The sequence below is a fragment of the Ascaphus truei genome, chromosome 4 (genome assembly GCF_040206685.1).
Source record: "Ascaphus truei isolate aAscTru1 chromosome 4, aAscTru1.hap1, whole genome shotgun sequence".
Taxonomy (NCBI): domain Eukaryota; kingdom Metazoa; phylum Chordata; class Amphibia; order Anura; family Ascaphidae; genus Ascaphus; species Ascaphus truei.
In genome coordinates, this window is record NC_134486.1 from 248387462 (window position 1) to 248402716 (window position 15255).

Consider the following 15255-nt stretch of genomic DNA (forward strand, 5'->3'; position numbering starts at 1 on the left):
GTTCAACTTTAGTCTTGTTCTGTATGGCCTTTTTTACATCTCTTCTTTTTGAAGAATATTAGATTTGCTAATACAGTAATTGATGCTCCTACCCACCCCTGCGCAGCCAAAGTTTCCCATAGCTATTATGAGAATTCCATTTCTGTATCTGTCCTAAATATCTTCCTAAGGAAGCAGGATATTTTAAGGGTAAGCTCGAGTATAATTGCAAGCAGCAGGACTCAGCGTCTACTGTGGTTTAGCTTCATTGCAAAAATTACTTTTACACTACGTGCTTTCAATTAGATTAATCTTTCAATTAAATGTTGCTGTCTTATTGCCCCTGTGTAGAGACTTTCACAATTGGAAAGCTTTCAAACTTTATATTTAAGACAAAAAAATAAATCAGTCCTAAATTATCACAAATAAAAGAATAACGTGTGTGGCATAAAGTCCAAATAACCAGAAATAGTAAAAGGATATATATTGGATGGAGCGGGACGAATCCATGGGGTGTTAGCTGCTTCTGATGGAATAAATCAGTTCCTGAAATGTTTCTAAAAGATAAAAAACAGAAGTGCATGCCCCATAGTATAATTCAATTATAATGAATGGTTTGGTTTGGAGAAAAACATAAAAATGTACACTTAAGTTTAGATGTAATAAGCACAGTTTGAATAACCTGATCACAGGTAGGAGTCAGCAAGCCATGCTTTTACCGAGGTCCAAAGGTACAGCTGGAAAGAGAGATGGTTAAATCTCACCAGCGTAGTCCTGAATCCAAATATCTTTTGCCAAAGACAGCAGAGAGAGAATCTGCAGCAGGGCGACACCAGGACACACTCCAGGGCACATCTGGTGCTACTGGAGAACACCACAGCTCAACATCCACAGTGCTTCAATTTTCAAAGATTAAAAATCTTTTTTTATGTACATTGAGAAAATGTTTGGGGACACCATGGATCTGGGCACAATTTATAATACTTTGTCTATGGTTCAAGAAATGAACATGGAGAGAAAGCATGGTGTGTAGGGTGTTTTTTCATTGGACACGATCCTACAGCTATTGCGATAGGCTGTGTTTGGCCCTTTCCCTAACACGCGGACAAAACTGAGCTACACGCTGTTGCTGCTTTGTATCAGAATCATTGTGGATGTAGAGCTGCAAATTTCTCCACTAGCACCAGCTGTTCCCTGGAGAGCATCCTGGTGTGGCCCTGCTGCAGATTCCATCTCGGCTGGCCTTTGCTAAGTTTATTTGGACTCAAGACTGGGCTGGTGACATTTTACCATCACTCTTTCCAAGCTGCACCTTGGGACTACATTAAAACCATTCCTTGCTGACTCCTACCTGTGATCAGATTATTCAAACTGTGCTCATTACATTTACTGTTGTGAGAGTGCAGTTTTATGGTTTTCTCCAAACCATAAATGTAATAAAATTGAATTACGCTTTGGGGCATGTGCTTCTGTTTTTTTCTTTCAAACTTTATATATACATATAGAACATAAATGTTCCCAGCACACCAAGAAAAAAGAACTAATAAAGGATCAGCCAAAAAGTCAAATTTAATTAAACATTAACGATGCATATAACGTCAAACAGCAACAGAGGGACAACGTATATATACGGGAACAGGGACAAAGACAGGGATGGGGAAGGAAAGAGCGGAAAGGAGAGGAAGAAAAAAACACAGGAAATAAAAAGTGCAGGGCAAGGGGGGCAACGTAACGTTTCGGGATACAGACCCTTTCTTCTGGCCCGTTCCCAAGTAGACCAAAGTCACCTGGTACTTCCCTTACCCTGTGACTAGGTCCCTTAAAGACACAGTGACACACTGACACTAAATTACAAAGGTAAATGAAACAATGGAATAACAAAGATATATAAAGAGCATATAAAGAGCTACTGCTAGTACTCCAAGGCAGTGAAACACTGACACTAAAATTACAGAGGTAAATGAAACAATGGAATAACAAAGATATATAAAGAGCTACTACTAGTACTCCAAGCAAAATACAGGTAAACTGGGAAGCACAAATCTCATATAGGAGTGCCTGAAAACACAGTGACAGATAAGGAGTATGACTGGCAAAATGTTGATTTGGGAGAACCATCGGGCCCCCACGAGACATCGGCGGAGGTTGGTTGAGCACACTGAGCATTGGCTCAACCCACGGGCACCCTCCTCAACAACATATCCCCTTACATTTTACGTATTCATCTGGGGACACTTCCCTGGTCACAAGGCTTTGATCTCAAGCCAGGAGTTATCCTGGTGTAACCCCTCTGACATTCAATTAGCAGGAACTTGCTTTGATCGCCTTTCAGTAATGCACCCACTTCCACTTGTTTTTTATTATTATCTTTTGAGTTTAATTTGACAATTGTTGTTATTGTTTGTGATTATATTGACATAATTTAATATAAAGGTGTTTTCTTACCAGTACCCCTTTGACTGCACTTCCATATATATTTTTCTTTTGTATGACTTGCAAAATATCAAAGATATATAAAGAGCTATTGTTAGTACTGCTGTTTTTTTTGCACACTGAGGAGTTTACTGTTCCAGCTGAATTTACCTTTGGACTGTTCCTGTGTATGCTGGCCACAAGTCTACTTCAGTGGGTCATTAACCTTGTAGCACCATACTTTGCTAGTTATACTCCTTATCGGTCACTGTGTTTTCAGGCACTCCTATATGAGATTTGTGCTTCCCAGCTTACCTGTATTTTGCTTGGAATACTAGCAAAAGCTCTTTATATATCTTTGATATTTTGCCAGTAATACTCCTTATCTGTCACTGTGTTTTCAGGTACTCCTACAGTATATGAGATTTGTGCTTCCCAGTTTACCTGTATTTTGCTTGGAGTACTAGCAGTAGCTCTTTATATATCTTTGTTATTCCATTGTTTCATTTACCTCTGTAATTTTAGTGTCAGTGTGTCACTGCCTTGGAGTACTAGCAGTAGCTCTTTATATGCTCTTTTTATATCTTTGTTATTCCATTGTTTTATTTACCTTTGTAATTTAGTGTCAGTGTGTCAATGTGTCTTTCAGGGACCTAGTCACAGGGTAAGGGAAGTACCAGGTGACTTCGGTCTACCTGGGAACGGGCCAGAAGAAGGGGTCTGTACCCCGAAACGTTACGTTGCCCCACTTGCCCTGCACTTTTTATTTCCTGTGTTTTTTTCTTCCTCTCCTTTCCTCTCTTTCCTTCCCCAGTAAAGTTTGATATGTTAACTGTTAAATATTTCTGTTATGGGGTATGGAGCTCTCCATCTGAGGTATCTGAGTCCTCTCACAGCATGTTTGGGGGGAAAAAAATGCCCATATTATATATAACACCGTTTTTATTTAAAAAAATATGGATGGTGGGTGGAGTACAACTGACAATGTTCTGAGTAAAAACAAGCTTTCACATTTTTGGGAAGTGTGGACCCGTGGAATGCCTCATGGAACTCATCTCTCCAATGATTGTTTAATTGAAAGCCCTATAAATACTACTGCAACATAAGGTTGAAGTATTACACTGATGAAGTGAGATTACTCACACAACGCGTAGGGTTATATTTTTCCCGCACCTGCCTGACGGATAAACTGATCTCCTGGACTCTCTTCCCATGCACTCGATGGAGAAGTGCGCATGAGCGGTGTTGTTATTGGAGCGACCACTCAAATTGGCCAGCTGGGAAAGGAGATACGAGGTCCATGGGGCATTCTATGGGTCCACACCACTTAGCTTCAATATTTTTTTAAAATAAAAGTGTGTCCTGCTATTGGCATTCTTGCTCTTTTCTTTTTTTTTTCATTATGGTACCTATAAGTGTTCACGGCCATAGACAGATTTCCTGGGGCCCAGGCCTCCAGTTTTTACCAGGCCCCAATGTCGATAGTGTTGCAAGCCCCATTTCACACCTCGCGAGCCCCCTCTATTTCCCTCCCTCTTTCCATATAGTTCTCTCTGTCTCACCTCTCACTCTACCACCTCCATCAACTACCCCACGCTCACTCAATCCCTGCCCCACCCACCTCACATTTATTTCTCTCCCCTGCATCTCACGCTTACTCCCCTTTTCCTCACTCACCCTCTCTCTCCTTTCCCTCCATCAATTACCCCACGCTCACTCATTCCTTCCCCATCTCACAATTCCCCCCACAAAATATATAGCAAAAAACTTCCCACCCCCAAAAACATTTTTAAAAAAAAGCTGTGTGTGCTGTGCACACGCATAGTAAGTGAAACTTCTTTGACTTTTGTCACAGAAATTGACTTATAATGCGCGTGCTCGGCACACATGTGTCAGTCAGTGTATGTGTCAGTCAGTGAGTATGTATGTGTGTCAGTCAGAGAGTATGTATGTGTGTTTGTTTGTGTGTGTGTCAGTCAGTGTATGTATCTGTGCCGGTCAGTGTGTGTATGTGTGTCGGTCAGTGTGTGTGTATGTGTGTCGGTCAGTGTGTGTATGTGTGTCGGTCAGTGTGTGAATGTGTGTCAGTGTGTGCATGTGTGTCAGTCAGTTTGTCCATGTGTGTCAGTCAGTGTGTGCATGTGTGTCAGTTAGTGTGTGCATGTGTGTCAGTCAGTGTGTGCATGTGTGTCAGTCAGTGTGTGCATGTGTGTCAGTGTGTGCATGTGTGTCAGTGTGTGCATGTGTGTGAGTCAGTGTGCCAGTCAGTGTGTGCGCGTGTGTGTGTGTGTGTGTGTGAGTGAGTGTGTCAGTCAATGTGTGTGTGTGTGTGTGTGTGTCAGTCAATGTGTGTGTCAGTCAATGTGTGTGTGTGTGTGTCAGTCAATGTGTGTTTGTGTGTGTCAGTGTATGTCTCTCTCTCTCTCTCTGTGTTGTGTGAATGTCTCTCTGTCGGTCAGTGAGTGTATGTGTGTCAGTCAGTGTGCGTGCATATGTGTGTCATTCAGTGAGTGTATGTGTGTCAGTCAGTGTGCGTGTGTATGTGTGTCAGTCAGTGTGCATGTGTGTGTGTGTCAGTCAGTGTGTGCATGTGTGTCAGTCAGTGTGTGCATGTGTGTCAGTCAGTGTGTCAGTCAGTGTGTGCGTGTGTGTGTGTGTGAGTGAGTGTGTCAGTCAATGTGTGTGTGTGTGTGTGTGTCAGTCAATGTGTGTGTCAGTCAATGTGTGTGTGTGTGTGTCAGTCAATGTGTGTTTGTGTGTGTCAGTGTATGTCTCTCTCTCTCTGTGTTGTGTGAATGTCTCTCTGTCGGTCAGTGAGTGTATGTGTGTCAGTCAGTGTGCGTGCGTATGTGTGTCAGTCAGTGAGTGTATGTGTGTCAGTCAGTGTGCGTGTGTATGTGTGTCAGTCAGTGTGCATGTGTGTGTGTGTCAGTCAGTGTGTGTGTGTGTGTCAGTCAGTGTGTGTGTGTGTGTGTGTGTGTGTGTGTGTGTGTGTGTGTGTGTGTGTGTGTGTGTGTGTGTCAGTCAGTGTGTGTGTCAGTCAGTGTGTGTGTGTGTGTGTGTGTGTGTGTGTGTGTGTGTGTGTGTGTGTGTGTCAGTCAGTGTGTGTGTGTCAGTCAGTGTGTGTGTGTGTGTGTCAGTCAGTCAGTCAGTCAGTGTGAGTGTGTGTGTGTGTCAGTCAGTGTGTGTATGTGTGTCAGTCAGTGTGTGTATGTGTGTCAGTCAGTGTGTGTATGTGTGTCAGTCAGTGTGTGTGTGTGTGTCAGTCAGTGTGTGTATGTGTGTCAGTGTATCTGTGTCTCTCTTTCTGTGTCCTGCCCCTCTCTCCTGACTCCCCCCACCCCAGGCAGAGCTGAGGACCCGCGGCAGCTCTGTCTGAGTCTCTCCCCCCCCCCCCCAAAAAAAACGCAGGCAGAGCTATGGACCCGCGGCGGCTCTGTCTGAGTCTCTCCTCTCCCCCACCCCCACCCCCAGGGAGACGCGGCCGCACCGGGCCCGGCGTATGTGAGGGGCAGATACCGTGATTGAGAGCCCCCCCCCTCGGCAGTGCTGCGTTGGAAGCGGCGTACTTAAACCCCCGCTTCCCGCGTTACCGGAGCCGTGAGAGGTGAGAGGCGAGCACCCACCGTGCTGTGCTGTCCTGTCCTCGTTCAATCGCGTGGATCGGGGAGGGATGGGGACAGCTGAATCTCCACTCTCGGCGCCGCTTCCGCTTCAGCCTCCGACGCTGCTACTAGGGGCGGGCGACTTTGCGCATGCGCTGCCTCGCATCAACGGATGCAGATAGCTTCCTGGCCTGAGGGACCCGGCGGTCAAATCTGCGCATGCGCCTCAACCTCCCATGTCTGTGTGGACGTGTGGGGGGAATGGCGGCTCTCCTCTTCCGGCCCCGGCGGCGCTCAGTCAGCGGGACACAGGGAAGGGGAAGCGGAGTTAGGGAGGAGAGAGGCTGAGCAGCGGCTCCTCCTCTCACAGTCGGAGGACTTGCGGGGCTTCCGCCATCTAACTACACCCACACCCGCAGCACCGGAAGCTCTGCGCCAGCCATCTTTGTACACCCATGGCAGCGGACGTGTGGGGTTAACGGCGCCCGTTAGGAGCGGCACCGGTGGCTATCGCCGGCGGCGCCGCATGTGACAGCGGGTGCGTGGGGGGAATGGTGGCCGTTAGGAGCGGCGCCGGCGGCTATCGCCGCCGCCGCATGTCACAGCAGGCATGTGGGGGGGAGGGATGGGGGAGCCGTGACATCACTTCCGTTTCACATTTGTCCCCCATCTCTCCCGTTTTACCCCATCAGAATAGGTGCCACTAAAGAAGTTTCACTTCAAAAACACCCCAAATATATACAATATAAAAATACACCCAAACCCCAATACATATAAAAATACCCACAAACCCCCCAATACATATAAAAATTACCCCAAGCCCCCAATACATATAAAATACCCCCAAGCCCCCCAATACATATAAAAATACCCCCAAGCCCCCAATATATATATAACATACCCCCAAGCCCCCAATACGTATAAAAATACATACAAGAATACAGACTTACCATGGGTCATGCCAGGCCCAATGTCTACTGGGGTGTGCTGGCAGGGGGGGACCAGCCGGTGCTTTAGATTTCCCCCGACCTCTGGTCAGGCCCTGCTGCCTGTCGCATCTGGGCCCGACTCTCAGCTGCCTGCAGGACCTTTCCTCTTTCTGTCCCATGCTGCCGAGCTTCCACCGCCGGCATGACTGGGGTCCCTGACATCAGCACGTGGCGTGCTGGAAGCTGGGCCAAGCTTGCTTCTGGTGGGTTGGCATTTGAGAGTCCCGTTGCATGCCAGCAGTGGAAGCTTGGCGGCGTGGGACAGAGAGAGGAAAAGTTCTGCCAGCAGCTGAGAGCTTTGGCCTAGCTGTGACAAACAGCAGGGCCCGGCCATAGGTCGGGGGAAATTTGTGACCCCTAGCCAGCGGGACCAGGACACCGGCCCCGGCTGACCCCCCCCCCCCCCTCACAGCGGCCCGGGTGCCCTTTTATATCTCCTACCATGACATTTCAGAACTGTAATCATAGCAGACAGTATACCATCGGACAGTTTATCAACTGTCATACTGTGGGAGTCATTTACTTAGCATTATGTGAATGTAATAAAAAGTATGTAGGCAAAACACACTGACACACTGACAGCTCAGATGGAGTGTCTTGTAACATATACTTGTTGGGTCCATCAGAAATAAGTTGGAGATACCAGAAGCCAGACTTGTCAGTGAGATCCATGATGGTAATACTGAAGTTTGAAGATTCATTGGTATTGACCATTTGTCCCTTGGTCTGAGCAGAGGTCTGGGACAGAGCACTACTCACGAGAGAGTCAAAATAGATATACACTGTCAAGACCCTCTGCCCCTCAAGACTTAATGAGGGCTTTGTCTTTTCACCCTTGATTTCACCTTTGGATTTCCATAACCCCTCTCATGAAATATAATGCTGTGTTTATAGTGGCGTAGTGCTTGCTGATGCGCACTGAGGCGCGCTTAGTATATAGTCAGAGACCCATTATATGTTATGGTGCCATTCTGAGTGAAAGCTTCCGCTTGCTTGCTCACGCTTGCTGAAGCTTGCTCAGTAGCTTCCAGCTACAGGAAAATCTGTGTTTCTGTGCTTGCTGGAGAGGAGGTGTGGTCACGTGCTGCACAGCCTCCAATCAGAGCCCAGCACATAAATTATCTTACATCCGAGAGCAGCCATTGTTCCCTGTGTGCTGTGCTATACTGTGTGGTGTGTGCAGTGTACTGTATGCAGTGAGTGTATGCTGTGAGAGTGCTGTGTGCTGGTGCTGTGTGTGCTGTGAGTGTGTATAGTGAGTGTGTGCAGTGTGCTGTGTGTGTGCAGTGCATGCAGTGAGTATGTGCAGTGTGCTGTGTGTGTGCAGTGTATGCAGTGAGTGTGTACTGTGAGAGTGCTGTGTGCTGGTGCTGTGTGTGTGCAGTGTGCTGTGTGTGTGCAGTGAGTGTGTGCAGTGTGCTGAGTGTGTGCAGTGTGCTGTGTGTGTGCAGTGAATGCAGTGAGTGTGTGCTGTGAGAGTGCTGTGTGCTGTTGCTGTGTGTGCTGTGAGTGTGTGTAGTGAGTGTGTGCAGTGTGCTGTGTGTGTGCAGTGTATGCAGTGTACATTTTTTTTAATTCGGGGTCCATATATATATATATATATATATATATATATATATATATATATATATATATATATATAGAGTTAAGTTATGGTGAGTAAAAAAAGTGACAAAAACCCTCCACAGGAAAGCTCATCTGCATGTCTTAGGCAGGTCTGCAACCCCGCCTTTACCCATTATCACCCAGCATACAGCACTTCCACTGCAGCAAGGGATTCTGGGAAATGACATGCAAATGAGCACACAGTGTCACTTTTTGCCTCAATAACCATTTTTAACATGGTTCCCTATAGGCTTAAGCTTGCTGCATGGTCACAGCTTTGAGCACACTCCCTTGCATTCCCAGTAAAATCAACCCCACACTGATGAGACCCATCAAGGTCGAAACGGCTGTCTGTGGGTGGTTTTCTGGGTATGCACCTTAACCCTGGCTGTGCTCAAAGCTGTGACCATGCAGCAAGCTTAAGCCTATAGGGAACCATGTTAAAAATGGTTATTGAGGCAAAAAGTGACACTGTGTGCTCATTTGCATGTCATTTCCCAGAATCCCTTGCTGCAGTGGAAGTGCTGTATGCTGGGTGATAATGGGTAAAGGCGGGGTTGCAGATCTGCCTAAGACATGCAGATGAGCATACAGTTATATTTGCATATTAGCTTTCCTGTGGAGGGTTTTTGTCACTTTTTTACTCACCATAACTTAACTCAGTATTATGGTTTAGCCTATCCCATAGCCTCTCTTGCATTCCCGGTAAAATCAACCCCACACTGATGAGACCCATCAAGGTCGAAACGGCTGTCTGTGGGTTGTTTTCTGGGTATGCACCTTAACCCTGGCTGTGCTCAAAGCTGTGACCATGCAGCAAGCTTAAGCCTATAGGGAACCATGTTAAAAATGGTTATTGAGGCAAAAAGTGACACTGTGTGCTCATTTGCATGTTATTTCCCAGAATCCCTTGCTGCAGTGGAAGTGCTGTATGCTGGGTGATAATGGGTAAAGGCGGGGTTGCAGACCTGCCTAAGACATGCAGATGAGCATACAGTTATATTTGCATATATATATATATATATATATATATATATATATATATATATATATATATATAAAAATCCATTATATCCATGGATATAGGGGATATATGTTAATTGAGATATATATATATATATTATATATATGATATATATATTTTGGATATATCTATATATCTATATATATATCATATATATATATCATACATATATATACACATACATACATGCCTGTGTTATTTCATTAAATTGTATTTTTTGAATTTGTGAGTGCTCCAGATTCTTTGATATTGGGTATTTATCAATTTTTTGTTGCTGGATGGTGATCCTTGCCGCACTGTGAGCACCACGACTGATCAGATAAGTTTTTTTCCTTTTACTTTTTCCCTTTGAGTGCCCTGAACATTCTTCCTATTGTTATATATACACATACATACATATCATACATATATATCCATCACACAGATCCCTGTCCCATCTCCCGCCCCGCCTACGCCCCACAAGCCCCGCCTACCAGAGCACACGCTCTGTCTGATGGGCAAGAACATGAAAAGCAGCCGCTTGGTAAGCGAGAGGTGAGCATCAGCAAGCATCACCGCTGGAGAGCACAGCCACTCTCAACTATAAACACAGCCTAAGATACTTCATGTTAACTTCTGAGATCTGAATTTAAAGACTGATCAATATCTTGACACAATGCTATTGTATTTACTTTTGTCAGCATACCAATAGATTCCTGCCTTGTAAATATCCACACAAACGGTTCTTTTTTTTAAATCCCCATAGTAAATGTTTTGGAGACAGTAGGTGAGGTTAATTACAGAGTAAAACACACTGTGTTGGGTAAAGCAAAGTAAGTGGGAAAAGACTTTTGGAGCAGAGCAAGCCTTCCAAAAGTGAAAAGATGCATTGTGTGCACAACCCGTCTAGGTGACTCCAGCCTTTACCAAGAAAGTCTAGGTCCAATGTGATGCCTCCGCTGTAGGTATAGGTCCTCTCACAGATAATCAAAGAGGAAGAACTCCCAGTGCTGTATATACAGCTGCGGCCCCTTTTATTGTAAAACATCACCGCATTTTTCCGGGATTTTTTTCCGAATGCTACGCACTTCACCGGTTGCATGCCGCATTCATGTTGCGTTTTCAGCCGCGGTTCATGCGCGGTTGTTGCGCGGTTGATGCGCGGTTGATGCGTTTATTGAGAATGGTTCGGATTTAATAGGTTGCAATTCTTCTCGTGTCCGCCAGATGGCAGATATTCATGAATTGTAATGCGCATGCGCTTCAGTAATGTGTCGACTTGCAGGTGTTTCTTTTTAAAAAAAATACCACAGTGTGCTATTGTAAATTGGCCTTGGGACTGAAGGAAGAGGTTACAATAATGTATCAATTTAGGCTTTTCATATTAAAGAAAGACAAAGACCAGTTTCTGTTATTCTCCAGAGTCCCGCCGCCATGAGTGTTCAAGTGCAGCCCGTGTTACAAATACCCAACAGAACGTACGCGTATTTAATATGGGCCGCGATTAATGCAACAGATGATAAGATGGCAACAGTTGTTAAAATTTATCAGTATTTTATCGAAAACTATGACTTTTACAAATTTTCGCCAGCTCCACATGTGTGGAAGCGTGCAATAAGGAAAAGGTTATGTAGCGATCCATGTTTTTATCGTACTGATCCCAAATTTATTGGAGGGTATTGGTGTGTATCACCGGCTTTTTCCTGTATCTATGATCATGCAGACGGCAAAAGGCGAAAGGTCGTGTTAAAACCAACTAAGAAACGACAGTCGCTGCCAAGCAATGCGCCAGCACCAGCACCAGCTTCCAATAACGGTCAGTGACAACCCTTGCTGTCTGTCCACGCACGGATACCTGCAGCCTGAGCCGGATTTCGCGTGCAGTTTCGAGCAAGCTTGCATGTACCTAAGCGATTTCCAGCCTCAACAGCTGACTACAGGTGTAGTAGTCCCGCTGCCAACTGTCAACGTGTATGATCAAAAATACTGGACTGGTAGTGGCCCAGCGCCGGCGCCAGCTGAATGGAAAATTCTATGGTGAGTAATGTTGCCGTATTTTTTTCTGTTTTTTTTTTATTTTGAAAATATCAATATCGGTGCGATTCAAAAGTCAAGCGATTCTCCTGTAAGCAATATCATTGGCTGAGCGGCTTCTACAGTACTGCAGATACTGAACAATTGGTGGAACGCTAGGCGCATGCGCATTGGAGCCTTCTTGAAACGCATATGCGTGTCATCACATCGACGGTAGGCGCATGTGCATGTGAACAGGAGACGCCCCCCGAGAAAATTATTGGTGGGACTGGCTGGGAACTTCTTTAGGGGGCTGACCATTACAGTAAAATGTTTCTTTTTGTTTTCCCTCAGAAAAGAAAACGGCAAATGGAGGGATTTCGATAGATAATATTGCTTTGTGTAACAATGCCTGCACAGAACCGAAGGCACAGAAATGCCTGCCTGAATCGGATTTAAAAAACCACGTACCGGAGTCTACAGTTTAGTGGCCGTTGTTATTGATTAGGATAGAATACCTGAAACAGTATGCTGATATTTTCCGACCGTACAGTATACAATACTTTTTTATATATACTGTATAATAAACCCGAAAAAATGAAAAGTATGCATTTATTCTACATGTATTACAGTACATACAGTATGTATCTTCTATACCAGTACATACTGTACAGTAAAGTATGTGTCTTGTATTTTTTTTAATACTCTTGTGATGTGCAATACTGAGCATGCTTACAGCATACAGTACAGTATGCCTGGACAGTAGTGTACATTCTAGAAACACTGTATTTTGTTACAGTATCAGAGGAGCAAATGGAACAATTTAAAACAAATCAACATGTTCTTTTATTGGTGAAGTAAGTACAAAAACATGTATTTACAAATACTGTACAATGTAAAAACATTTTAAGTGTACAGCAATTCAAAACATCAACAGGTGTATGGTTTACTGCTAGTGAAAACATTTATGTACAGAAAGTAAAAACATTTACAGTCAGTCAGTATGGTTTACTGTCACATGTTGTTATTTAAAAAAATTCTTTATTCATAAAATATACAAAACGCAACATCTCCTTTATTAAAGAACGGCAAGTCAAAACATTTACAGTGGGACGGTGTGCAGAACAGTCGGTCAGGCCTGCACAACTACAGTCCTCGAGGGCCGCAAACAGGCCTGGTTTTCAGGATAACCTTGAAAACCGGGCCTGTTTGCGGCCCTCGGGGACTGGAACAAAACATTTACCAAACATTTACACATGAACACTCACGCAAATGCGTACCCCACCAGTTTTTCCTTCCATGGCCGATGCCTTGCATGGCGCAAAATGCCATTAATGCAGTCTCGAACGGCTTTCATTACAGGATCTGTAATTGAAAAATAGCGCCGCAATTCATCCAGAATGGTCTTTCTTAAATTGTCAGGAAGCACCTTTTTTTCGCAATTTCCTTCGTAGTTCACTTTGAAGGCCCACTCGCAGTACATCAAGTAGCTCCCATCCCAAAGAGGATTACACGCAGGCGCATAAAGAGGTGATGCTCTGCTAGGGACTAATTAAAAACACAATGGCAAGCGTTTGATATGTATTTTTTTTGTTCCTGATAAAATAAATATTTCTTTACATTCATGCTAATCATAATCATTGACAATAACCTCCCACCCCCACACCTACAGTACACCAAAGAAAAATAATGAATGACAAAACAACATGAATCAGTTAATGGTTTTTTAACTCTCAATTCTCACAGTGCTGTGCAAATCAGATTTACATATCAAATTCGAGAAGGGATTTTTCCAAAGCGTTACCGCAAACAAAGACTCAAAGGGTTGGAGGGGGGGGGGTTTGGGTGAGTCATGCACAGTAATCAGCTAGCTCCCATCTCAAAGAGGATTACACGCAGGCGCAGTGAGGTGACAGTCGGTTAGGGACGGATTAAAAACACAATGACAAGCTTCAGAAAATGAATGACTGTGGAGGTGTCTGTTGTTAAGAGTTTCAAATCCTTGAGCGAGCCTTGTGTGTGTTCATGGGGGAGGGGGCTACAGGGTACAGCTGCATGAAGTTCAAAGATAATGACATACTTTAATTTCAAAATGCAGTTCATCATAATAATATGATCCCTACACCCTCAAATACAGTACGTAAAAAGCCCACAAATCAACCATGTGCAGTCAAACGCACAGGGTCGCAGTCAAAAGCTATAGCACAGATTGAATATCGTAATATCAAGATGGTTTTTGCAGGCTTGTGGAGAAAATAACAATAAAAAAATTAGAATAAAAAAAAAATTTTGGTCACTCACTCAAGCAAGCAGTGGTGGGTGAAGTTACAGGCGCATGCGCAGTAATCAGCTAGCTCCCATCCCAAAGAGGATTACACGCAGGCGCATAGAGAGGTGATGCTCTTCTAGGGACTGATTAAAAACACAATGGCAAGCATTTGATATTTATTTTTTTTGTTCCTGATAAAATAAATATTTATTTACATTCATGCTAATCACAATCATTGACAACCCCCCCCCCCACACCTACAGTACACCAAAGAAAAAAAATGAATGACAAAACAACATGAATCAGTTAATGGTTTTTTAACTCTCAATTCTCACAGTGCTGTGCAAATCAGATTTACATATCAAATTCGAGAAGGGATTTTTCCAAAGCGTTACCGCAAACAAAGCCTCAAAGGGTTGGAGGGGAGGAGTTGGGTGAGTCATGCTCAGTAATCAGCTAGCTCCCATCTCAAAGAGGATTACATGCAGGTGCAGTGAGGTGACGGTCGGCTAGGGACGAATTAAAAACAAAATGACAATCTTCAGAAAATGAATGACTCTGTGGAGGTGTTTGTCGATCAGAGTTTCAAATCCTTGAGCGAGCCTTGTGTGTGTTCGTGGGGGAGGGGGCTACAGGGTACAGCTGCATGAAGTTCAAAGATAATGACATACTTTAATTTCAAAAGATAATGACATACTTTAATTTCAAAAGGCAATTCATCATAATAATATGATCCCTACACCCCCCAAATAAGCACACAAAAAGCACACAAATCAACCATGTGAAGTCAAACGCACCGGGTCCCAGTCAAAAGCTACAGCACAGATTGAATATCGTAATATCAAGATGGTTTTTGCAGGCTTGTGGAAAAAATGTAAATAATTTTTTTTTTGGTCACTCACTCAAGCAAGCAGTGGTGGGCAAAGTTACAGGCGCATGCGCAGTAATTACCTGCTGTCAAGCAGGAATGTGATTGAAACCAGAAAAACACACGTTCAAAGGAATGGTACTGCACTGTAGATAAGATAAGACGTTGGAATACCCTGCAGTACAGTAAATTATCCTGTGTGTGTCTGAGCGAGGGGAGAGCGCTGTATATGCCGAAATGTGACACTGTTACAGTACTGTACACGCCTAAGCGTTTCAACAATTTTCAAATGAGACATACAGTACAGCACTGCAAATGCATGTATACTGTAAATATGCAAATTTACAATTACTGCGCGCACACACGCAGACTGTGTACTGACGTAGGTTGACCCGCGAAGGTATTAGACTTCCAAGACAACAGCTCGCGAACGCCCCCCTGAGTTTTTAGATGGCATTGCAGTATTGCAGACAGCGAGAATAAAATGCTAATATCACGAGCGCTAAAATAAC

The 15255-nt window shown here is 44.2% G+C and overlaps 1 protein-coding gene across 1 annotated transcript in view; it reads left to right on the plus strand.

The window, feature by feature from the left end:
- Positions 1-15255, plus strand: part of NKAIN2 (sodium/potassium transporting ATPase interacting 2) — a 1223374-nt gene that overhangs the window by 739535 nt on the left and 468584 nt on the right. The gene's annotated exons all lie outside the window — the stretch shown is intronic.